The 26,916-nt window shown below is 40.9% G+C and overlaps 1 protein-coding gene and 1 long non-coding RNA gene across 2 annotated transcripts in view; one reads left to right on the top strand and one right to left on the bottom strand.

Annotated features, from left to right (window-relative positions):
* Positions 1-26,916, bottom strand: part of FAM19A1 (family with sequence similarity 19 member A1, C-C motif chemokine like) — a 221,725-nt gene that overhangs the window by 139,799 nt on the left and 55,010 nt on the right. The window lies entirely within an intron of this gene.
* LOC113945945 lies at positions 250-5,185 on the top strand. The gene is made up of 3 exons (XR_003527223.1): positions 250-562; positions 670-871; positions 5,116-5,185. It is a non-coding gene; the product is annotated as an uncharacterized LOC113945945 (long non-coding RNA).

Below are 26,916 nucleotides of genomic sequence, written 5' to 3'. Positions count from 1 at the left end.
AATATGAAGCTCGGCATCTGGCAAGCTTGAGTGATGCAAAGCACTTTGGGTAGGAAGTCTGTCAAAATAACAGCATCAAATAACCTGATGCAAAACTCCTTGTGGTTTGTTGGAAGCTGGAGACGATGGTTCTCTGCACTGAAGCACAATCTGTGAGCACACAGATCAGCACATCAGACCCAGCCATGATGCAAGAGGGCATTTGTTGTCATTGCCTTATTTAATTGTTCTTCGAAAAGGAAACAGAGGTGGAGCCCCCTGGGCTGTGGGAAAGCTTTCACACAAGTGCCATCAGTGAGTGGCCTCGATGGAGGCCAAGCTGGAGGGACTAAGCTCAGCAGAGAGAATCATTCATGGCTGGACCATCACAGGCTTCACTGTCTGCAAAGGTGGCATGAAGGGCAATGTCCTGTTTTGGGGTGACTGCCAGGGCTTGGAGACTTTCAGGACAGAGACACCTGTAGATTTTCCCCAGGTTCATCTGCTCATCCCTGCTCCTGACTCACCCAGGTGCCAAGAGACATCCCTAACTCAGGAGGAGAACTGTGAAAGGCAGTTGTAGGTCAGGCCTCAGTCCTTTGGTTGTGTTTCACAGTGGAGCACAAGGGAGTTAAACACTCACCCACTGATTACCTGGAGTTAAGTGACCAACTCCCTTCTTTCTTCCAGAAAAAACCCAAGGTTTGAGCAACCATCCTCAGGAAAAGAAGAAAGATAGGAAAAAAAAAACAAATTGTCAAAAAAGCCCCCAACTTAATTCCCTGTCTGAGCATCTCAACCAGATGACAGAATGACTTTAACTTGGAGCAAATGGGCTGAATGTAGAAAGTACAACTTTTACCACATACAGCAACCACCAACAGGCACAGAGGTATCAGAATGAAAGTTCAAACCCGAACTTTCTGCTAGGCAGTGTGAGTAGTCAGTAATTATTTATAGCTACAGGCCAGTGCCTTCTGAGTGTACAAGAAGCACTAAGCAAGTTACCTTTCACCACGAAAGAGGCTCTGGGAATATTTCAGGAGGTTATGGGAAGAATATCTGTTGAGAGGTCAGGGCTCAGGGCAGGAGGCTGCCCACTACAGTATGAATTATATTATCTTACTCTGCAGCCCCAGAATGTTCTATTTTATCTGTCACAGACCGTCAGTTGATTCTTTAAGTACAGCCTGCACCTAAGTGCATGTAAGTTATTATGCGAAGGAGAAATGGCTTTTCCTTTCCCCAAATGGAAACCCTAAACTCACTGATTCCACAACACAGACTGTAAATTCTCACAAACACAAGGCAACTTGATCCAAAAGCAAGGGAAGAGCAGGCCCAAACCCATCAGAGCACTACAAGGACTAGAGGCACATTCTTGCTCAGAGCAGCTCCCATGAGCCCTTGGGTCAGGGTCTTTGCTGTGCACTCCACCACTCCTCTCCTCATCCTTTTTGTGCTCCATTGCCTGGACAAGTCTTTCCAAAGCAGTTTCAGATTTTTAGCTCCACACAACAAGCAGACTAAACTTTTCTTCCTGCCAACCCCACTTCAGTATGAAATGACATCATGACTGATGTATTTGTGGCTCCATACAGCTTCCCCCAAAGATTTAAGTAAAGAACAGAAGTTATTCCCCTTCTAATCCTATTCCCCTATTTCCCTGAAGGAAAGAAAGAACCCCAAAGGGATCTAGTCTGAAAATTTCCAAATCTGCTAAATCAGCAAACACAAATCTTCCCATGGGACTGTGCATTTAACAGCATCAACTAAGAGGAACTCCATCTACTCTGAGTGCCCCCTCACCTAAAATGTGGAGTATTCACTGGGATATTCTTGACTGCACAGAAATTTGGTTTGCTTTCCCGCTGTGTGAGGTTCAGCAAAGGAATTTGGTATCTCTCTGTTTGAGGGCTGTACCCCAGCACAGTGCTCAGCTACCCCAGCCAGCCAGCAGGTCACTTGCCGTGGTCCAAGTGGCTGTGCAGCACTGGCACATCCCATACATGGCCACCTGTGGAATTGCCCCTCTCCCACACATGCAAAAATATGCAGCTCTACAGAGGAGATCAGATCAAAGTTATTTTAGCCAAGAGTTATATTTCCATTATTTTTCCAGCTTGGACCTGTTTCTAAATGCTTTCTAGGAAAGTGCTGGTTAGTGTTTGTGTGGTGTTCTGCCACTGAGGATAAACTGGCTGTAACAGGCTGCTGGGACTGCCAGGAAAGCCGAGATCCAATCCTCAATGTCACACTGACAGGCACTGTGGACACTGCCACGGTGCTCTGAGTGCTGACAGACCCATCCGAGAGCACGAATGTGAGGGGTCAGAAAGCAGCTCTGCCCTGGGCTGTCCCAGTGCCACATGCCCTGCTCCCCTGGCTGTGAAAAGGGCTCTCCCCACGTCTCCTGGGCAGCCCCATCAGCCCTGTGAGGCACAGAGAGCCTGGAGGAAGCCACATTCCCACACGCAGGCTCAGGTTTTGTCAATGAATTATCCCTTTCCCCAGATGCAAAGGAGGCCAGAGGTATCCTGTTGTGTTACAGGGTAATATAAATGTTGGTTTTGGACTTTGGTGCTTTAGTGCTCGTTTTCCAATTACATAAGGCTCAATTGTTCATACGAGAATTCCTTGTTGACTAATTGGCAAAAACATATACACAGCTAAGTAGCACACTGTGTCCTACTTTGATGAAATGTGCTGCCATTCCATCCTAATTAGAAATACTCATTTGCTCTTTTAATTGCATACCTTTGCATATTCACAGCAATTAATAAATTGCAAAAGTGGAACATACTAAGTCGGCCTAATATTTGCATTTCTGCTGGTTAAGTCCGTTAAGGCATCGCTTCCACTTTAGGCTTTAATTATGTGAGGAATGCAAAACACCTGATGCCACACTGGAACCCAGAATGATTTTCCTTGGATTCCTCTACCTGGTCACCAACCAAAGCAGTGTTTTCCCCATAAAAACTGGCTAAAGATCGACTCAATGAGGAATTAATGCTGTAATTACATGCATTTTTCTAACTGGGTATTATGCCCTTGAAATACTGATACAATCTTAATTACAGAAGTATGAACAATACCATTATTGTGAACTGCTTTCTATTGTATGCCAATTATGTAAGTAATAAACCACTTTCAGTAAAAAAATAACACCTTTTAGCAGCGCCCAAGTCTTTTCTCTATTTTTAGCAAGTTTGGGAGCTGCTTATTTTTACTGCCTGAAAATACCCTGCTACAATAAATATTCTAACAACAAGAGGGATAAACAGTTTATTTCTGAAACTTGCTTATAAAACATGCTGGATTTTTAGCTGTTTCTGGTCTGAACTGCTCTTCCAGTTTCATTGAGACTATACCAGTTTACATCACCTGGAATCTGGCTCACCTTATAATTTAACCACATCTGACCATATTTGGTCTGGAAATTTAAAAGTGTCTTTTCTCCCTTAAGAAATTATTTACCATCAAGTGGAGGTAATTAATGGCTTTTTTGTTTGTTCAGTGTACACTCGCACATATGTAGATGTAAAACATACATTCTATTTTAAACTGAGATTTCTGTAGCAAAGCAGAGAGGAGCAGGGAGGTTTTACAGTCAACAAGCTCAGCAGAAGAAATAGTGAAATTTTTTTATATCTTCATACATACTCACTGCTTTCCAAAATCTCACTAAATCCACTCACGACACTCTTGCAAGATTGCAACCTCGAAATTGCTCACAGTCCTCGTTCCAGAAAACAAAAGGCAGCTGACATCCCTGCCTGAAACCTCTGGCTTTACACCTAACCCTGGATTAGGGTTTTATCTGGTGGCATTTGACGTGGCTGCACCGGTGCCAGCAGAGCTCGACTGCTGAGCTGGAAGCCCTTTCCTTGCTACAGCCTTTGCTCTCTCTCCACACAGAAAGAATAGTCCTTAGTATAATAGGTCCAGCTCACAGGATTTTGGGATGCTGTTCATAGCCTTGGCAAAATAAAGAGCATGGCAGGAGAAGAGGGCAAATATAATTCTTTGTTACTGTAAGAGTTTCATAGGGACTCTCCCAGCCAGAAGCTCTGTGGTGGGGGAAGAGGGGACACGGTCAAAGGGTGGCCTAAACTTTTATGTTTTCGAGCTGTTTTGTACTGAAATGCTGCTGCTGAGGGGAGGATTCCCCATCTCTGGAAGTGTTCAAGTCCAGGTTGGAGGGGACTTTGAGCAGCCTGGTCTAGTGGAATGTGTTTCTGCCTGTGGCAGTGGGATGGAACGAGATGATCTTTGAGGCGTATTTGAACCCAAACCATTCTAGGATTCTATGATTCCCTATCCTCTCTTCCCCTGGCTGAACACAGTGACAGGGAGCAATGGGATAAATAAGAGACAGGGTTCAATGGTGATAAATTGCTGCCCAGTGCAATCTGCAAATCTTCTCCATGATTGCCCCCCTCCCCAGGTACCTTGGCACAGTAGGTGTGAGCACCTGCAAGTGGCACCAAACAATAACAGACATGTTACTGGCTGTTTGGTCAGTGGCTTCAAAGGTTGTATTTAAGTCCATTTTCTATTTATTTTGTGGTGGAAAGCCAAGTCTGAGCTTCCTATCTTAAACCAAAATCACTGTCATTCTCTGAAAGCTATTTCTCGCCCACTTCTCTACATCTCACAGAGCTATAAACATTTTAGCCACAGTAACTTCTTTAGTATTTTGGCAGAGAGCAGGGTTTGATTAGCAAACTCTTCAGTCATTCTATTTTGCAGATAGCTTTCACAATATTAGGCCTAAGTGGGGCAGAAGCAAATCTTGCACCATTCCCTCCATTCAGAGTGTGTCAACTCCAATTCTGTCTTTTCAGATGCCCTTATGGCACATATTTAAGTATGCAGTTATATTTGCATGCATTCATTCATTCAATACTAAGCCTGACATTTGTAAAAAAACATACAGTTGGTGAAGCAGAGAGTTGTCTTATTCTTCATAAGTAGAAATTCGAGATTTTAATGTCACAAGATAAAAATAACTGTTGGGGTGTTTGGGGTTTTTTTTCCCCTGTAGGAAGAATTTGGAAAAATGTGGGATTTATAATTTAAAACTAAACAAGCAAATTGTGTTTGCACTGCAACTTTCTTCCTTACCATTTTCAGAATAAATGGGGAGGAGAAGGCTATATGAAGATGAAAGAGAAATTTACCCCAATAGTGAGCTTTCAAAAAGCTGAAGAGTACAAAGAAAACCTGATCAAAAACTTATTACTAGAAACTGGAATGACTGTGTGTGTCTGGGGAGGGGGAGAAATGCAATATCACAAGCAAAGAAAATTCAAGTACAATAGAAAATGGTGCTGGATGTCCACTGGGAGATGGAATGATTTCCTCTGAGCTCATGGGAAATTACTGTATGGATATTTGAGTGGGTCATATCTTGTGTTGAAACCACACAGACATTTACTGTGTTACATTGAGATATGGGCAGAGTTTAGTTTGTAAATAAACATCAGCAAACTAAATGACAGACTTGATGCTAGCGACATGATCTTAAACCAGAGACAAACCCCACCCACACAGCTATGCAGGTATCTGCATTTTTTTGGATGTGAGATAGTATAGAAATGTAAGGCCTATTAAAGAGTAAAATTTAATTTAAATTTGTGCCCTACAGGAAAACACATATTAAGCATTTGATTTTCTTGCTGTCTCATAAATTGCTAAATGTTTAAAAAAACCAGCATTTTTAGTCTCTAGCAGCAAACACAAAATGGATCCATGCTGTCAGCCCTCAGCAATTTTTAGTGAGCCCATTGAGATCAGAAGCGCAGAGCCAGAAGGACAGGGTCAGGAATGGTCTTAGAGGCTACTGAGGGACAGCCTAACACAAGCCTGAAAGTTTTATGTTGTTCACAAGAAACGCAGGGGAACCTGCACTCCCTGCCACACACAGGCAGTAGGCAAATGGCTCCTTAGATAATCTATACCTGCACGAAATTGTAGAGATGATGTGGGTGAAACAGAGGGAAAGCATGCAGCATAAGGGAAATTTATTCATTTACATAAGTTTTCCCCCTTGTCCTTTAATTTTCCTCTGAAAGTTTTCTGATCCTCTGTAAAGCTCGCAGAGATGACATCAGAGAAACCTTATGAGAGTGTTTGCAGGAAGGTGCTCTGCATAGCAGAGGTGTGCAAATGACAGTGGCACATCTCCTGCAGTTGGGAGATCTCTCCTTTCACGGGAGATGTAAGAGCTCAGTCATGATAAAGATAGTTAAGAAAATACCGGTTAGAAAATTGCCCTCTTTAGGTTGCTGCAATAACACCACAACTGTGGTCATGACTGTGCAAATTTGGTGCAAATAGCTCTTTCATAATGTGCGATTTCTTATTGATAAAGCATTCCTAGCCACACTGGAAAATCCTCTTACACTTCGAACAACAAGGCTACGATTGACTGTCTGCTCAGAAATGAGTTATAATGGGATTTGGCACCTCTGAGCTGAGAGGACACAGGGAGGCCAGAAATTGTTTGTGTTTCTGGAGGGGTTATCCAACTTCACAAGTGTTCAGCAGCGTGTTTCGATCAACAGCAGGAAAGTACAGCTATCTCCACTTTGAAGAAGTTTAATCTATGGCTACAATCCAAAAAGACCAAGTGTCCTCTGAATTCAAAGGCAGCCAATCTTCATAGAGTTGAGAAGAGATTATCTAGAGATTATGTTGGTAATTAACTGAGGAAATGGAAAGTTGGTCTAAACCCTGTGGATCTGCCTCAAAGTGACATTGCTCTTTTCTTTCCATAACGGATGTGCATTGGAGGCTGTGGACACACTTTCCAGAGGAGCACGGTGCAACATGGGAAAAGCAACCAGGGGAGCCTGAATTCAGGTGTCTTGGCTACCTACTTTTGCCCCGTACTGGACAGCTGGGTGGTTGACAATAGATAATTTCTATTGAAAATTAAAATTAAAACTAGCAACTACACAGCAATACCCAGCAATCATCCTAACAATATTAATATGTGTTTCTCATTAATGGCATTTGTTCTAACTGGTCTTCATTACACCACTTGTTTACTGCAGTTACTCCTAATTAGACAGAGACTATGAGCACCAGCTTTTATACCCTGTCACATGCCAGATGAGCTGAAGGACCCCTCTGCTGCAACCCTGTTCAACAGATAGACTTCATTTTCTATTACTCTGGAGACTTTTTCAAGACAAACCTTTCATTCTTGTAACATCATTTTTTTTCTCTCTCCTTTACATGACAGTGCTTCACAGTTCTCCTGAATCTTCGATTACTTAATAACTACTTTTCTTTCTCATCTGATAACAGCACGGAGTGGAATAAAAGAGTGATGCATATTTACAGACATACAACAGCCCTGCTATTTAGCATTTAGATGGTGCCACAGCAAAGAGGGAGGATGTACCAGGGAGGTGGGCAGTGAGCAGCGACAGTTGGCTGGACAGAATGCCCCCTCTCATTTCTTTCGCTGTGGACCCTGCCAAAAACATTATGCTGCTTCAGGCAGACAGAGGAAACGTGCCTGCTTTCCACTGGTCTGCTCCGATCACTGCATCCCACTCTACAGACATTTCTCAGGCTTCAAGTCATTGCTGTTTTGCAGAGTGAAGAACAGCTTGAGACAGCTACACCAGGGCAACAGAACCCCACGCAGGTGGCAAATCCCCCTTTGCAGGCTGAGTGTGTAAAATAGATGGGAACACTGACATCCCACAATTCACCTTCACATAACCCCAAACACATACCAAATCCCCCCCCAAGAGCTTAGCCTCTTAACCCAGGATATTCACAGATGTCTGAGAAGTTTGGGAATCAGTGCTCCATTTAAACGATCCTTTCACTCCTTCCCACATGAATTATTGTTATTTGCATTAACAAATGTACTCTATGCCAAATTTCCCATGGGCCTCTTTTCAAATTAGCCATCTGCAGCCGTGTGAAGCTTTGCATGTACACAAAGTATATGAAAGGATATCCAGAGCACTCTTCAATCACACGGGTACTTATCCATCTCTTAACATGTTGCTGACATGCATTCTCCACATCAGGTAAAAGCAGTGTGGATATGAACTGTGGAGCAACATCCAAGCAAACCACACACACGGTCCAACATTTCCAGATTTCCTTGTCCAGTCATCAGTTTCAAAGAGGTATTAGCTATACAACAAGAGACAGCTCTTAATTTGAAGCACCCTTCACTCTTCAACAAAAAAAGGTGGTGTTTTTCCATTATTTGCTCCTTGACAACAAAACACTGAAGGTCTTTACTGCCTACTGCAGAGTGTTAATTTTTAATGGGAGAAGCTACACGCTGCTTGATTTCTTTAGTGCACTAAGCAGCCAACCAATTGTGCATCACCTATAACTCCAGAACAGCAGTTTCAGCAAGGAGCCTTTACAGCTCAGAGCATCCTTGAGGGCTAAAGATGTCAAGCGGTTTAAATGCCAGTGAAATCAAGAAGGCACACCAGGCCCAGACGTGCTACGGGAAAGGGACAGGAAAATGGAGACCTCTACTGAGATCAAAACAATTTTCTCTGCGCTAAGAAATAAGGGCCCACTGAAGACACCTGTAAAGTGCTCACATGGTGAAAGGGGAGAGGACTAGGCAGCACCAATGACAAAGGATATAGCAAATTTTATGATGAGAAATGAGTGAAAAATAGGCTGGAGGACACGTGAGAGAATCAGTCTCTCCCTCTGCCCTAGGACAGAATTGACTCTACCTGAGACATTACTGACACACACCTTGCTCAGTCTGTCCAGTATGAGGTCTGATGATGGAGATCCTACAATGACCCTAAAGGAATTTGTTTCAAGTCTTAACCATCAGAAAGTTTTTTTCAAGTAATTCTCCAGAGCACACAATCTCAGTGCAGCTGTGCCCATTGCCAACCTTTTAAAAGTGCCAGGCTTTCATGTAACACAGGACTTCCCACCCAGTTCACACAGCTTGCAGGACAGTCTGTCCTTGGGCATCCTCCCTACCAGTAAAGGCCCTTCCTTCATGGGACATTGGTCCTGCTAAGAATGTGGATCCAGCTCCTGCATGAAGTACAGTGCAGAGGTATCTGCATCAAAGCAGCTGTCTCTGAAACTGGACAACGACCCTCAAAATGTACAGATCACATTCAAAAGACCAAGATTTCAGTGGATAATCCAAGCTATATTGCTGAAAAAGCTTTTCTTTTTACAGCAATTTTTAGTAGTTTTTTCAACTTTCCATTGTGCTGTACAGCAGGATTGAAAGTTAATATCCATTTAAGCCATTGCCAGAACAGGAATATTTCTGCTCTTGTATCTTTAAAAACGTCTCATGGAATGAAACGATGGATGCCAAGTTTCAAGGTTGAGTGAATTTTTATAGCAAAATTATAAATCCCTGAAAGTTGAGGATAAAATGGAGAGTGTTTAATAAGCCTTAACTGAAACACTGCTATCAGATGCTCCTTTAATAATTCTGATAGAAATGTATCTTCCCTCAGATTATCCCATCTGTGAGTGCAGCATTCTGCACTGGCATCATAAGGCTGGTGGTTAGTGTTTAAAGGTAGAGTATTTGGATTACACCAGAGTGTGTAAGACTGAACAATAGCACAGAAGCCCTTCCAGGCAGAAGTACCATGTAACACAAGCAGAACGGGTGAATTTTCCCAAACCCACTTCCACACCACTGTGGCTGCTGTGAACTTAGCACTGCCTTGGGAGACAAAATCTTTTCCTGCCGTTAACTGCGTGTTGGATGCTGTAGACAAGAATGACTGGACTGGGCTCCTGCAGCCTTGGTGTACTGGCACAGTCCTGAGGAGCACTGCTAATGGTGTATCCCCTACAAGCATCTCTCTCTAGTCCCACCTCAGGGTCTAATCAAGTTAATGTTCCAGTGAGAAGAGAGGGTACTAACACTGGTATTAAACAGGTAAGCTCTGAGTAGCACCCTGGGAGGAGAAGTGGAGTTTATCCTTGTCATGTGCAGTTTAATCTCTTTTAAATGACACTCCTGCCTAAAGGAAATGGTTAGTGCCAATCCAAAATCATAAAAGATGTGTTTTGCAATTTTCCATGCTGACTTCAGGAGCATTTATGGTTGGATTAAGTCCACTTTCTCCCTAGAATTTACAGCGATGTAAGTTTATTTTGTAATGACACCATCACACTGGTGCACTCGTGTGCATTCCTGCACTTCAAGGGTAATAAAATGTGTCTTGATGATCAGAAGTATTGAAAAAGGACAGCAACAGGTACAAACAAAGAGCCTTTACCCCAGTGAGGCCTTAAAGAAGCCATAATTTGGTAGCTAAACAATGGCAGCAATATATTTGCTCCCAAACTTGGTTCTTTGCTGCTGCTCTACCTACAGTTGTTTCAAACACTGGTCATTCTTCCAGATGCCTGGAGATCCCAATAGATGCCACTCAACAGCTATTGAGAGGTATTAGTTTTCTACCCTTACAGTGCACTAAGAAATCTTCCCTGCAGAAGGATGTATCTTTTTGGTTTTTGGCACTCCTGCTCATTTTTCTACACAAGGTCAGACTATACTTTTTTCACTGTTTTGGTTTAGCTGAGCACATGTAAGTACACTGTTTTAAACCATTTACTCACACTAGTTTTTCTGTATTGCCTCTCTGCTCAAGCCATCTTCAGATCAGTCCTTCCCAATCCTACAGAGAGGATATGCTTATTTGAGAAAGAAAAACCTACCTTTTTTTTGGTCTGTCCCCTTTTCTAGCTTCAGGCCATGAGCAAAAGAAAGCACATACTGACAGCAATGTAATATGTAAGACAGAACAACTCCAGCCAAGACTCCTTAATGGAAATGGCAACTGCTATTGATTTCCTCAACACAGAGGTTGTGCCCTTCACCTCTATGACAAATCAGTTAGTAAAGACTTGGGACTCAAGGGAAACTCCTCACTATGTAAACATGAACTTGTGGTTTATATTAACACAATATATTCTGCAACTTCTATGGTGAAATCCAGGAAAACACAAGAGGAGGCTGCAGGTGGCAATCAAAGATGTTCATAGCAAAAAAAAAAAAAATCACTAATATAAGTGGAATTGTATTCAATAGGCAAAAGAATGAGCAGGCACACAAAAATAGAGAGAAACTGCGGTTGGCCTTTGAATTACCAATAAATTTATAACAATAATGAAAAAAAGAAATATAAACCCATACAGATTTCTTCTCGGTTGTACACAATACATACAGTGATAAATAAAAATAACTGCTATTCATCATCTGATAACTGTAAATTGTACTTGATGCAATTAAAATTAGTGTGAGAACTCAGTTTGACAAGGATAAACAATTTATTATTAATGGCTTTCATGATAGAAGAGACAAATAATATTTTTCCATACAATAAAATAAGGTTAAGGAGCTCCTCACTACTTGGTAATTCAGTTTATATTTTGCATACAAGGAATATCCCTGAATTGCCCCTGAAGCACAGTTCCTTCATAACCAATGTTTTTACAGGTATTACCAAGGACGAGGAATACACACATCTTAGGAGATGTCTGTGGCCCCTCTTCTCTCACTGCTAACAGTAAAAGCAGCATAAACAGAACCATTCACTGGTCTGGCTGTACCAGCAGAAAGAACAGACAGGCAGCTTAGATGAATAACACCGAGAATAGAATAACTTATTTCGTCCTTGAAGCAAAAGCAACTTCCTTACACCCCTTAAGTTAATAACGCTTTATTTTGTCCCCAGCTGTTAAGTTTATAGAAATTAAAAGTCATGACTATTTGTCTTTTGCCAGCATGAATTTAAAAGTGCCTTTAAAAAATCTCATTATCATTGTGGTTTTTTTTTTTAAAGCAGATTCAATACAAAGCAGATTACATCCTGCCTGCACTAGTAAAGTGCACATAAACATTTCACAAACCAATTTATCTTAAAAATTTTTCTTTCCTCATTTTGATTCTGGACACAGTGCACAGCAGAAAGGCACTTCAAGTATTTTTCAGATAACACAATTCTAGTGATGGTGCATTGGTGTTTTTGAGGTCTTTCTATTTTATAACATTATTTCCAGACCATCAGAACACACCTTTTATGAAGTGGAATGATCTTATATGAAACAGTTATATTACCACGATATTTTAGTCTAATGCTCAACCTGAATTTGAAGATTATAACTATGGGATTCATTCACAGGTAACAGAAGAAGAGGGTAAAAATAATTTTCTTGGTTAAGGAAAGTTGGAAATATCTATCAAATAACCTGCAAGGGAGTTGCATGGATACACTGCACAATATTTTGGCAAAACAACCATCCTACAACAACCATCTGTAGGACCACCACTGGTTCCCCACACCTGTACCAGCAATAACCAACACTCTGGTTACTCCATCAACAATCAGATGATTTCAGAGGTGCAAGCCACTCTTTTTAAGACACTAGGAGAGGAGCATGACCATAATTCTCACCAAAAGTCTTTAAGAGAGTTGGGAAGAGACACGAGATTTCCAGCTCTGTGGGAAAGTGTTTCTCTGGAGAACAGCCCTTCCTCTACAGAGACTTGACTCATCAGTGCTTGGGGACAGTCAGGAGACACTGATTGAACAAACACTTCCAGGGAAAAACTACACTATACGTGGAGCCAGCAGAGATATTTATAGTCAGGTTTGTTTGAATGGCTGTAATAGCTGAGGTATGGCTTTTATTCTCTAGATGGCTCCTAAAAAAAATGAAGGCAAAGACACTGGTGGAGCAGGAAAACTTCCACTGTCACTTTTCATGCAGCACTTTTCTCTCCCTAGCACTGATGACAGCCTTTTTACAAGTACCCTAGGCACCTTACAGAGAGAACAAGACATGAGTATGTCATGACATGAGTGCAAAAAACAGAATAAAAGTTACCTTATGCAAGTCTGAGTCACTTACTGTAAAGACATAGCAAAATCCTGAATCTCTCCTGTTCTTTCATTTGTTTTCACTCCTGCCTAAGGAAGGGGTTTGATCACACTTTCATTTTAGCTAATAAAGTGTTCACAAGTAATACATTTACAAGAAACAGTATCACTGTCTCATTTGAGGGAGACAGGACTGACGTCTAGGAATAGTCAGTGAGTAACAGCCAGTAAAGGAGAAAGAAAATTAATTTCTTTGGGCTTTGGGTGAATTCTAAACGTGTCATCCTATTCCTGCATGTTTGCTAATCATGGAGCAAAAGTGGTCAGAAACAAGAATACGTCACGGTCTTTTTCAAAAATCTCAGAAAAAGGCTGAGTCAAGAAACAGCCCTAACCAGAAAGCAATGTGCAGAGGAACAAGTTCTTCACCCACAGCAGTACTGCTACACTACTACAACCCTGACATTTCTGCTTGTTCCTCAGTAGTCACTCTATAGTAGGAAAGAGAATTTGGAAAGCTGGCAGTAACAGAATAACCCATGACACCGTCAGAACAAAGCTGTTGACCAGATTGTTCCCATTTGGCCAAGGTGCTTAGTTGGCCAGAAAGCAGAGGAATAAAAAAGAGGGGGAGAAAAAGTGACTTTAAAAACTCACTATAAAGAAACATAATTCTCTGTTCTTCTCAGTAAGAGTTTCCAGGAAAAAAAAAAAAGGTACAAGCTCCATCTAAGCATAGCTGAAATTCCTACCTTGGGGAAAAAATCTTGCATGTTCCCTTCCCTCCAGCACACAGGCAGTGATGGCAACGCTGCAGTCCTTCAGGAGAGCCTTCAGGGATACACCAGAGAAAACTTCCAATTCTCTTTTCCACATTAATTTGCATTAAACTGACATTTTTCATGACGGGCATTTTCAGTTTTGTGAGAAAATATACTTTTCTTTGGAAAGTCCATTGCCAGAATATTCCTACCGCCTCAACTATTTCAGATTCTTTGGTAGTGCTGCCTTCTGAAATTCAGGCACTGCATGAGAAGACACTTATGACATCTCTGCAGGCACACTCTTTACTATGATCACATTCCTATGCATCATAGCACATTCTTTACAAAACAACCAGTTGAAAAGAGTGGATATGGTTTTCAACTTCAGGATATTAAACTTTTCCTTACCACTGAAGGGATGAGACTGATTTAGAAGGAATGAAAGCCTGAGAACTACAATTGTTCAGCCTGGAAAAGAGAAGGCTTCAGTGTGACCTAATTGTGGCCTTCCAATACCTGAAGGGATCCTACCAGGAGGATAGAGAGGGATTATTTACAAGAGCATGTAATGGCAGAACAAGGGGGAATGACTTCAAACTGACAGAGAGTAGATTTAGATTAGATATATGGAAGAAATTCCTTACTGTGAGAGTGGTGAGGCACTGGAACAGTTTACCCAGAGAAGTTGTGGTTGTCCCATCCCTGGGAATGTTCAAGGCCAGGTTGGACAGGTCTAGTGGAAGGTGTCTCTGCCTGTGGCAGGGGGTTGGAATGAGATGATCTTTATGGTCCCTTCCATCCCAAACCATTCTATGATCCTACAAACCAAAAGGCAGAGCAGTTTCTCATACCTTCCTCTCAGTCTGGATGCAACTAGCCCTGTGAAGCAACATTTAGTCAAGCATTGACTCTTCTGCATCACCGCTCCTAAACCAGGAGTGAACATCCCACGAGAGCATCGGGAGGCCACCTGACTCAGAGGCTCATCTCTGAATCACAGTCACCTACTCCCCGTGGGAGGGAAGGGGTAGTGATTTACTGCTGGCCTGTAACAGGACTAAATTATTACCTCCCCTCATGCAGGTGCTGGCTCAGCTATTTTGACCCAGTGAGTGGGAGGGCTGAGCCAAGGTGTTACCCAGCCCTTGGAGCTATCCACCTTCTCCTGGCTGGGAGAGGAGGCTTAACCAAGCTGCAGAATGGAGGGGGGATTATATACCCTCTTCCTACTTTCTCCAGACAGAGGAAGCCACAAACCAATTAAACTACAAACTATCCCATGCTTATTTTCAGATTAAAACTCTGTTTAATACATAGCCATTGTGTGCTGTGAGTTCTGCTCCAAGAGCTTTTCAGAAAATCATCAATGGAGACCAAGAAGCTGGAAGTTGGCAAAAGGCATTTCTTGTAGCGTCCTGAATTTGCTAATATTGTTTAAAAAGGAAAAAAAAAATATTAAATTTTAGTACCCCTTGGACTTCTATAGATGCCAAAAATAATCATAGTTCTGTCCTTGTTCAAGACAAACCCAGTTTAGGATAATTGTCCTTGATATGTATCACAGGAAACCAAACATTGAATTACTTGCATTGTGTATTGAGCAATTCCATGATCTGGATAAGCCTACATCAGTGAAGTGTTTGAGTGGAGTTCAGCAATAAAAGACATCAGCTATAAGAGTGGATGTTCTATGTAGCAAGAACCAGTTATACAAACATGTATTAAGGTTATAAACTAAAGTTCATTAATTCAGTGTGCTTAGAAATCAACAGCAAAAACAAATGACAATGCTATGTAGCAATAACAAAGATGAGCATAAACAGAAGTGGTTTAAATTGCAGCAAATTCCAGAAACAGGCACATTTTCTGAGCCAAGAAAACTCAATTTCCACTTGGCACAAAAGAATCAATTAGATGTGGCACTTACTGGTCAGCTGAGAGTTGCATACACCTCTCCTCTCTTCTAACACTTCAGACTGTGTACAAATCAATGATCAAAACAAATGCAACCGTACAACTTTGTGAGTTTGTCATAAAACCATTCATTTCTCAAGTTTGTTTCTGTGTGTGGAATTTTCTTACAGAGATAGCTACTGTCATAACTAGCGTCCATTCCCTGGCAGAGAGAAAAGGAGCAGAAAATCAATCAGTTTGCAAACTCAAAACTAATTGAGCCATTCCCCAACACTGCATGACTTGCAGGAAGACAAGGAACTGTTTAATGACTGAGATGTTTTACCTCTGATCTGGATACCTATGTGGCTTGGAAAGCATCTCATTTAAAAGAAAATTCAAATGAAGAGTATAGGCTGAGATGAGGGCTAAACCTTGTTTCCTCACACAGTGAAGTGGGTGAGATTTCAGTAGCGCAAAGAACTTCTCCAAAGGCCAATGAAAGCCAAACTTTGGAGCAGATTTTATCTAAGGAAGAAAATAACCCTAACTAGAGCTGGCTTAAATGTAAGGCCCGGTAGATAAAACAACTTGTGGGACCTGGGAAACTCATTTTCCTTAGAAATCCTGTTATTACACAGAAAGGGGACTTTAAAATGCCTCAACCAACACATTAATTTGATGGAACTACGCTTCATCTATTCTACACTTCATTGGAAAGAACAACTTAAACGAAGTGATTGCAAAAAGTAGCCTACTGTTAACATTTTCCTGTATTTCAGTTGTTCTTTAATACTTTATTTCAATAATCAGTAGAAGAAAATCACAAAACAGTCAGTGGAAGCTGCCATATTAACTCAGGTTTCTGACCAGTATTCCCCTCGTGAACAAGGCCATCCCCAACCTGATGTAACAGCAAATTCCTGTCCACCTTTCCTCATCGTCCAGTCCTCTCCCCTAAAATGGCAGTTCATTTTTCTTTTTATACTTTCTGCTTCAGTTGTTCACAATGTTCTTAATGGGCGTAACAAAGAAAGAGAAGAAAAATGCAATTAACTTCTTCTTCTGTTTTTTAGACTCCAGCATAAGAAGAACACAAGTACTTTGATTGTTCCTGTGCAAATGTTCCAGCCCTTGGACACGTCAATGCTTGCAAATGTGTCAGGACAGACATAATCAAATTATTCTTTCCTGTGGTTTGTTTTTGTTTGGGGTTGGTTTGTTTGTTTGAGGTTTTTTGAAGTTATTTACAACATGAATCTTTAATCCCTTCTAATTGAAGGCATCTGTCCTGATATCTGCCTCTTCTATCTGAGGAGCCTGTGCCCCCTTATGCAAGTCCTGCTATTCAGGTTCCAATTCATCTTGCTTGACATTTTCCTAGCTGGAAACTGTGTCTGTAAAGAACCTCCAGAAATGGAGGTGTGATGTTTGGTAGAACTTAATATCCTAGATAGGCTGAAGAATATTTAGCTTGCTCTTACAATAACCATCAGTGTGCTGTTAAATGGTGCCAAGCCACAAAGTACCTCATCTGAGCGATGGGATTAGTCCATTTTGTGACAAATATTGCAATTACAAAAGTATCTATCACAAAATCTCATTATAAGGCCAGGAAACATTTTCTGGCATAATGTCATCATACTCATTCAGATCACAGAAACTCCTGAAATACAGAACTAACACCCTTCCCCTCCAACCTGCAACAGAAATTTTACACATCCTTAAAAATGTCAAGATGTATGGAAAGGATTCACTCTATTTTTGTCCCAGGACCTATATTACAGGGCAGAGGAACTACTTTTTGTCAGGCAGGAAGAGTATTCTAATGGCTAGAGCTGGGAAAACTTTCCTGACAAAAAATATTTCACTGAAAATGGAACATACAAGTTAATGTTGTTTCCAGGAAAGATCCTTAATCAACCAACAGGTTCTTGAATGAAAAGAGATTTTTTCTGAAGAAATACAATACTTTTGATTCAGGCATGGGAACTACAACATTTGTAACCTATGGTAAGCAAGTCCACATCTTTCTCAGACTCAATAACTTGATTTTGTTTGGCTATTATGCTATTTAACTTTAGTGGTTTCTTTTATCTGTGTAACAGTGTGATGAACTTGGAACAACCCTTTGAGGCAGGGTAGAGGGGAAAAGGAAAACAAAACATCTTCAAGGAGAAAGTAAGGATGGGAAGAAGGTCCCTGAGTGTGGTACTTTGTCAGAGACAAGGGGTAGCAGACAGAGCTGGAACAGGCAGAGACCAACACTGAGAGGAGATCAGAGCATGTCTCCTGTCCTGATGGAAAGGTTTGTGTTTCCCTAAGCAGCCTGCAGGTAACGGGCTCATTACTCTTCCCCATGTGCTCCCAGATGGACAGAAGCCTTAGAGCAACATTCCCAGGGATGCAGACAGTAACTGAACCTCTCTCTATGGCTTCCTTTTCCATCTTTATCCTGTGCAGCAAAGTTCTGACAATTCCTTGCGGAGCCAGAGTTTACCCCAGGCCTGCTGAAGGCACATAACTCCATTTTTTACCCCGTAACAGCAGGCCAAATGAGAAATGCTGGAAGAAGGGAAAATGAAATCTGGGATATGACCTGGGTGATCTGATTCTCAGTGTTCTCTTCTTTAAAATGCACTGAACCAAGGACTGGTTACATGGCTAATAAATCTACTTGTTTTTTGCTTTAATCCAAATGAAAGGAATATCCAGGAGTGGAAGAGGAGGAACAGGCTTGTGCAAAATAAAATGCCTACTTTAAAAGTGTGTTCCCGAACCTGAAGATAACATCTCCAAGAGATTGGACTGGGAGATGAAAGGTGAAGGCACTGCATTCAGGCAGAGCTGAACATCCATCACCACTCAAGCATGGAAATACAGAGTAAGGGCTTCAGCAGCTCACATCCTTGGAATCAGTTATCTAATGATTCATCTTTCCCACAATAACTGTTGCAAAAATCAATCCTACAGCTTTCCTCCAGTCTTGGGCTTTGCATGGAAAAACAATTGTTTAAATTAATTATTTAGCAAGTACTTTCAGGAAGTTAAAAATACAGCAGCTAGCTATGCTGTCTGTTTATTTCACAATCATTTAATTTTTTTTTAATATCACATCTCAGATACACAGATATGTGATTAAAAACAGTTGTAAGAAATGTCAATATAAATAGTAGACAATGAAATACAGCGTTTCAGTTCATTAATATCTGTGCCTTAGGTGACTGCAGGTGCACCTTAATGAATTACATGACTAGTAAAATACAATTAAATGCAGCTGCATGTGTTTACAAAACTGCAAAACCAAATTACAGGTATCAGTAGCACCCATAATTCATCCATAATTGACAATTTTCATATTACTGGAATAAGGAATCAAGTCATGCAGATGATTACTGCATTTGCCTTTGAGCACTAGAGACCTAGGTTCATTTGCTATGCAGCACCACAAATGAAACAAATTACATACTTGCAGGTTAAGACAGACCTGAAAGCAAAAGCCTCCCTGAATGACAGCCAAAAGCCCAAATCATTCAGGTTCTATTTAGCTGTCAATAAAAGTTCATGAATGGCTGACAGCTGACATAACTTAAACATATTGTTAATAAAGTATTCTTCTTTACAGAAGAACCGTGATGTCTCAGCTGCAGAACTGGGTTCTGACCCCAGTTATCCAGTAGGTGGATTTTCAGGCTTCAAGGACATGACAAGGACATAGCAGAGCAGAATTTGTGTCAAAGATTTGGTTTTCTCCTGTTTTTACATGTGGCATGTGCATTTTTTGGCAGGACCTTTTCTATTGTCTATATTTAAATTTAATTTCACCCACATTAGGGCCTTTGACTGGACAAACTCCTGAGAATCCTGTGCTACCTGCTTTGCTGTGAGCAGGAGTTTAGACTAGAAGATGCCCAGATCCTGAAGCAAAACCAATCACAGTTTCTTCTCTTTTTTCATAAAGCACATTCATTGTAGACAATATTTTTAATGTGTAAAAAAGAAAAATAGTAACAAAAATTAAATTCTGCAGTCTTTGCTGCTGGTACCATTTTACTTTTAAATGGATGACAACCAGTTTACATTTTTAAAAGCAATAAATATTTTTGGGGGAATCAAAAAGGGAAAATAATTCATTACAAATGTTTCTCACTAGACCACTGAGTGATCTTACCAACCTCTTCTTATTACTCCTACCCTGTATTTTTGTCTTGGGACTTTTGGAAGAAGGAAGAGGAGTGGAGATTTTGCCCAGAGGCAATGTGTCAACTGGTGATGCCATACATGCAGTAACCACTGCAATCAATCCAGCTATTGTGGGTGCATTACTCTAAGCCATTGTAAAACAAGAATCCAAACACTCAGAGGGATGAAAGAATGGAGGAAGGATAAGGGAAAAAATAAAGAGGAGACAAGTTACCACATGTGAGCTGTATCTGCTATATCTTCCAACCAGGGACATAACTGATAGACTATTTATCCTTCAGGAAATACTTGACTTCACAAAAAAAGAGCTGTTCGTTTTATGACTCTTTCAATATTTATCTTACCAACTGGAAAATCTTAAGTGGCTGCACTGTGTGCAGGAAGAGTACCCAGAAATACTGTGCTATGATTTCCCTCCGCAAAATTACTGTGGAGGAGATGCAGCAAGTCTACATTTCCAAAGACAAAGATAAAAAACAATTTCCTCAGATCATCTGTTGGAAATTCTCTTTGCTGTCTTTAAAGTATAAGCTATCAGTAGGATTTTATTTTAAAAAGAACGGAAGGACAATTTTGTAAATTTATACTGACAAGTAGGTGTTTGTTATCACTTAGACTTTGTAAAATGCCATAGTTTTATTTCTGGTTGTTTTATGGGTTCTATTACTGAAAGAAGTCATGGCCACTTCTCTACATGACCAAACGGATGATCTCTTCTGTTTTGTAGGTGGGGAACTTGAGATCATGAAATACCAACTCCCATAAAGGTGCTCAACTCCTTTAGCTCTGTTGTTACTTGTTAGAATTTGACACAAGGAATGAGTGAATGACACTATAGGCTGAGGAGCCTGTAATTCTCATTTCAAGATGCTTGGAGAGCTTTCATACTGATGAACTCTATCGTGCTCACTTGGTATCTGAGTATGCCCCACTGATTCTGAGTGTAGAGTAAGGTTATTGCAATGTTATTAGCAGCAAAAATTGTTTCTCAGTCTAAACCCACGTTTCTTTTATGCTTATGGAGATGTGAATATTTTTCCAATCTAATACATCTCCAAATGCCTTCAACAGTCACAGATGGGAAGACTGAAGGTTTCCACTCTTGGCTCAACAAATCTTTCTGCAGTGGTTTTGCCCAAACACCTATTTGTACCACATCTCACTGCACAGAAATGATGCGTGACACTACATGCCATCAACATCCCTTTATTTTCTACTCATGGCTGGAAATCTGTCCCTGGTGTGGCCAGTTTGCCTTGTGTGGTGCAGTGGTTTCAGTCCCAGCAGTTCTTAAGTGGTTTTTATGGTCACTTGCTAACAACAGTGTTTGCCAAAACTTGTCATCCTCTGGGAATCACAGACTGGTTTGTGTTGAAGTGACCTTAAAGATCTCTTGTTCCAACCCCTCTGCCATGGGCAGGAACACCTTCCACTAGACCAGGTTACTCCAAGCCCCATCCAACCTGGCCTGGGAAATCCCAGAACACCAATTAAGAACATTTCAAAGATTAATAGATGAAAAAAATTACAACTGGGCAGGAAAAGCCCACCATGACCCCAAACGTCACCATCTTTAGGACAATGAAATGCTAAGGAGACAATTTGAGGCAACATTGTCCTTACTGCAGAATCATTCCTCTACAGGAGATATGGGCCATGTGAGGGCCAGGTCCGTACCACTTACACACAGACTTCCACTGAGGGTGGATTTAGTGTTCCCCTTGACACCCACAGACCAGTTTGGGTTGCCAGTGACCCACAGTGAGCAAGAAGAGTCCAGGCCTACTCCCAGTGGGGACCCAGAGGAAGGAGCTTGGTGTAGAAGTTGCCCCAGAAGATCCACACCAGCATTTCAAGACTCGGTGAGGACATGATTGAAAGCTATTGTGAGCCTCTATCCACACAATCCTCCCACTCCTCTGCCCCCTGAAGAAAGACAGAAGAGTAATACATCCCAGCCTTAGCAGGAGCTACTTATATCCTGTAGTAGGAGGCTTTACCAGCTTCGCTTAGTTTCTAAGTGATATAACACAAATCTGTCACCACAGATGGTCTCGCTGATAGCATCTGTGGCTGAAGTGCCGAGAAAGGAAGCCATACTTCTTACCACTGTGTATAAAAAGAAAACTCTCCTGCAGTAATATTTCACTGCTGACAGCAGAGCATCTTCGTTAAAAAAAGAAACACTCGTGTATCCTAATATTCTGCTTTTCTAAACAATAAAATCAATCTCTGTGTTAGCAGCCTGTCTAGTCGATATTTCCCCTATAAAGCTAACTTGCATTCCATTTCTGTGTCCAGTATAATCTTTAATGAGAGGATAATCAACACATTACAGAGTCCTGATTTTCTGTATGTTACAAAAATTCCTATGTCTTCATTAACTAAAAAGGAGGTAGCTTGCAGGATTATTTTTCAACTCTGACTTCACAGCACACTCTAATCCCTTCGCCATTATTTTGTAAAGATTTATGTTGCTCACACAGATACAAGTAGAATTTACTTCATGGATTTCTCTTCCATATCTTCCAGCAATCACAGCCATCTAATTTAATCAACATGCACAATTACATATCCTGCCTGCTAATACATTTCTCTGAGATTTATTTTAAGTACCAACATAACAGTATACTTTCCTCAGCATGCTCAAATGGACATTTTTAGGAAGGAAAGAAGTTTCTAAAGTTATCAAAACATTGCATTTCCACTTTCAATGTAATGTGGATTGCCTCTTCACCAATTAACTTTATCTAAGCCACAGAAGTGCCTGGGCATTGCTCTTGGTCAGTAAAAGCTTTTCTGGAAGTACAAATGTCTCAGTGTAGAAGTCCATTATCTCACATCCCTTCTAAGATATAAGCAAAGGCTCTTTCCCACAGAAAAGGCTGCACAAGCATAAATTCAGCATGACCTGAAACTCCAACCCAGCAAGTAAAATTTCTTTACATTTATATCTCAAAAGCATGAGTCTGCAAGACAAATGTCATGATTCCTTTTGCATTCTAATAAACACTTGAGAATTAGGATCAGTTTTAAATGCTTAATATATGACAGAATTTCCCTTACATACTACCTAAATCTAGGCATAGGATACAAATATATATATATATAAATATGTAGACAGCAGACTTTACAGTTACATTGTAATGGAGCTTAAACAAACATACCTTGAGAAAAACATTAAGCTGTAGTCTACTCATATACCTTCCAGAAATGGAATTTGACAGCAGCATGTGTTAGGTTTACCACATTTAGCAGGAATTTTTAAGTTTAGAGGATATTAACACAATATGAAGCCCTGTTCTCCCTTTTTTGTCTCCTTTTAAACACTCAAAATTGTCAGCTGGACTCCTGATAAATGAGGTTTTCCCATCCAATCTGGTGTCCTGGTGCCATTAATTTGTAATAAGAGCTGGGATGCTGTAATCTGAGGGGGGACATAATACCTGGTTCACTAGATGGTAATTGTGACAAGATGACCTGGCAGGGTACAAAAATGGCTTTAGCCACCTACGTTATGATATCTCTTGCTAGTCAAACAACTGACAGAAACACATGTGCCATATTATGACTAGATGACCTTTAAAGGTCCCTTCCAACAGAAACTATTCTGTGATTCTATGGCATTACCTTAATACCACCTTTCCAGGAGATGTATGTTTCAAATATGAACAGCTTTAAGAGGAAAGAGAGGAAAATTCATTCACAGGAAGCTATGGAACAGGTGGTGTACATTGTTATCTGAGAGCAAGGTAGGGATGACAACTTTTCCTCTTCTGGCCTCCAACCATGGAAATTACACCTTGTTCTCCTTCTCCCTTGTGCCCTGGCTCTTGATGTGACACACAAATCCTTTCTTCAACATTTGGATAGCCACACCCCAGGGGCAGCTGAAATCAGGAAGCAAAATTCCTGTAATACACTGGGTGACCAGATCTAGTTTGGATGGGAAAGGTTTTTTTAACTAGAAGGAATTATGTCAGAAAAGTTGCTGGAAGGTCTCTAAAGACATTTTTTCATAAGCAAAAGGGCTGAGACGAGTGTTAAAGTTACAAAGTCAAAAAAGCCTTAGAAAGCACAACCCAAGTTGTTGTCAGCTCTAACCCCATGACATTAATCTTGTGCACAACTTGTCCATAACTCCCTGTCCCCTGCTCCTCAGGCCCCTGCACAAATCAGTGTGTAGCTCAGCCAGCAAAGCAGACTGTGCAATACTTACCCTTCCCTTCAGCATTCAGTTGAGGCTCCTCTGCTTCACTCTTTGCTCAAAATCCAAATCCAGCAATAAATGAAACAATAAACTTGCTGAATTCCCCACCAAAGAATACTTTATTCAGCATCCTACTTACACAGGCAAAGAGATAGGTATCCTGAGGAAAATACAAGCACTGAGGAGCTCTGCCTCAGGGAGAGCAGCGAGCTCAGGAGACTCATGGAGAAGATGTCACTTTGTCTAAAATCTGCATGGGACAGGCAAACAGGATAAATGGATGTTTTAAGACTTAGCTGTAATAAAAAACAGCAGCATCAATCATTTTGTTGCTGCTGCAGGAAGGTTTCTCCCTTTGCCATGTGGGGAAACTGATTCTGGCTGAAATGCATTGCACTGGGAATTCTGCACTGTCAGCAACAGCTGATCCATGAGGATCCCACCAGCAAGGACCCCACCTGCTGTTCCACCTTTCCCTGGTGGTCCACAAGACACCAATATGCATTTCACATTGGTCCATGGAACCACATTAAGCCATAAAACACAGAGGTTAGGTTTGATTTCTGTTTATTATTATTAAAAGTTTAGCAATAAGGCTAATGCTGCAGAGAACACTCTGCAATTTAGTTGTTGGTTTTTTTTTTTACCAAAAGACTGGTACAACCAGTGAAGAATCGTACCAAATCACACCCATTTTTACCCATTAATTTTATATATGAAATCACTAATCAGAGAGTACTTGGAGAATTTAGATACTTCTCAATTAAAAGGTCCAAATTTCTGTGATATGTATAAACTATTGTTTATTTTTTAGCCTCCCTGTAGAGTGATATCTATCATTTTCAGCAGGAAGTCAGGGCTATTTGTTTTTCAAAGATAGGTCTTTGGAATTAATTACTCTGGTATTAGACTAAGTGACAAAACAGGTAGTGCAGAACTGAGGGTAAGAAGAAATTTTGTCTCACAGCTTTTTAGAGCAAAATTATTCTCCCAGCCTGACTGACAGCATACCATTAATCACTATTTAACCACTACTACAGCCAAGACACATTAAAAAACATCCCTGAATTTTCCACCGCTAGTTCTGTTTATTTCATTTTTTAATTGCTGGCTTAATTTTTTTAATGTCAATAAAAGACAATCAAACTGTCGCTGTAACTGTTCAAGCCGAACATATGTAATGAAAACCTAATAGATGCATCCTGTTTAAGATTCAGTTAGAGTTTCTTCCATCTGATGGCATCGTATCAAACATGACAGCTGCTCTTCAGTGCCTCATGTCCAGCCCACCTGAGGTACCTCTGCTACACCTACAGAGTTTGTGTGTTGTTCTGGTGACAGTCAGAACTGGCAGCCAGCTACAATCTCCACTGCAACGTTAATTATTAAGCTGTTCCCCAAGATGTCAGAGCTAAGATGGCAATTGCAAAATGGCTGTCAACATTTTGACTGAAAAATACCAGTTTAGCCTTATTAACCACTCTCTTTTCTTTGATTGTCAGAAAACAGCACAAGGCAATGTTTTATAGGGCACCAGCAAACTTAGGGATGCTGCCTGATGAGGCCTCTTTTTTGACACTGAGAGTTGCAAAGAAGACAAGAAAACTGAGCTGCACCTGCTGACTTGCATGAGTTTTGTGGCTCAGGGTACAGTGATAAATCAGGTTAAATGAGAAAGCTGGTTTATTATGTTCTCATCCTCCAGCAAACTCTTCCCAGCTTCTGCCATGGTTTGTTGCCATCTTAGTCCTGCAGATAAAACTCTTTATTAGGTCATAATATAGACTGGATTTCTGAAAGCATCGCAGGGAGGATGGGAGCAGCAGGTAAGCACAGGGGTGAGCAGGTACAGAAGGCAAAACTCAGAGCCAGTGTCAGTCACAGAATCATTAAGTTCAGAAAAGACCTCTAAGATCATTGAGTCCAGCTGTTAACCCAGAACTACCACGTTCACCCATAAACCACATCCCCAAGTGGCCACATTCACACACCCTTTGAGCCAGGCATCCTGGATTCCTTAAAAAAAGAGCAAAAAGCCTTCATCATTTGGTGATTGTCACAGGAGCAGTGATTTTAAAATCAGACATAAACCTGCAGAAACTTTCAGAGGCGACTTAAAAGATGACAAAGTAGCTCTCACATGGGGTGTAATTCTGCTAAGACCAATTAGATAACATCTTCTGTGTGCCACATTATGTGGGATTTCAGGTGAAACACGTGTAACATGGCCTTATATATATCAGTTTAAAAAAGCCATAGGTAAAAAGCTGCTATCAAGACTGTCAGTCAGCATTGTGTCAAAAATCATGTCACCAGGACAGGTGAATTTCCATATTTATGTGTTCAGCAGAAAAGAGAGCGACCCCGTTTCACCCTATTAGCCTTTAAAATGTGGCACAGCATAAGGAACTGAACACAAAGTACAACATCCAGCCTACAATAACCCCACATTTGAAAACAAATAAAGAAAAAAAATCCTTCTAACAGGATGTATTATTTCAGAAGATAGTGACTTCCAACAACAGAAAACTAGAAAGAGAAGATGATCTTTTATGAACCCTTTGCTCTTGGAGTTACAAAGCACAGTTGCCATACAAAAATAGAAAATTAAATCTAAAATAATCGTATGCTTTTTCCTGACTGTTGTATTGCTGACAACAGATGTGTTTTCTGAGCTCTAGCAAAAAAAATTACAAAACTCCTATTTCAGGAGTAGGACTGCACATGGAGGCATCACCAGTGACCCAAAAGTCCAGTGTGAAAGAGAATATCCAGCCACAGATTACTTTGCTCCTTTTGCTTTTCAGCAAGAGGGTACAAACCAGCGGGCCCTGACCTTCAGCTGAGCCTTCTGACAGGAATACAACTGTGGGACAGGAGCAGTGGGACAATTAATTGCCAGACTGAAAGCAGACTGTGGCTGAAAAATAGACGGAAGAAGAAAGTTTGTGTTAAGAAACTGCCAGGGTGGATGTGGGATGATTGATCA

The sequence above is a fragment of the Corapipo altera genome, unplaced genomic scaffold (genome assembly GCF_003945725.1).
Source record: "Corapipo altera isolate COAL_440 unplaced genomic scaffold, ASM394572v1 55, whole genome shotgun sequence".
NCBI classification, from domain to species: Eukaryota; Metazoa; Chordata; class Aves; order Passeriformes; family Pipridae; genus Corapipo; species Corapipo altera.
The sequence above is the reverse complement of the archived record's forward strand: the minus strand, read 5'-3'. Positions and strand labels throughout refer to the sequence as shown.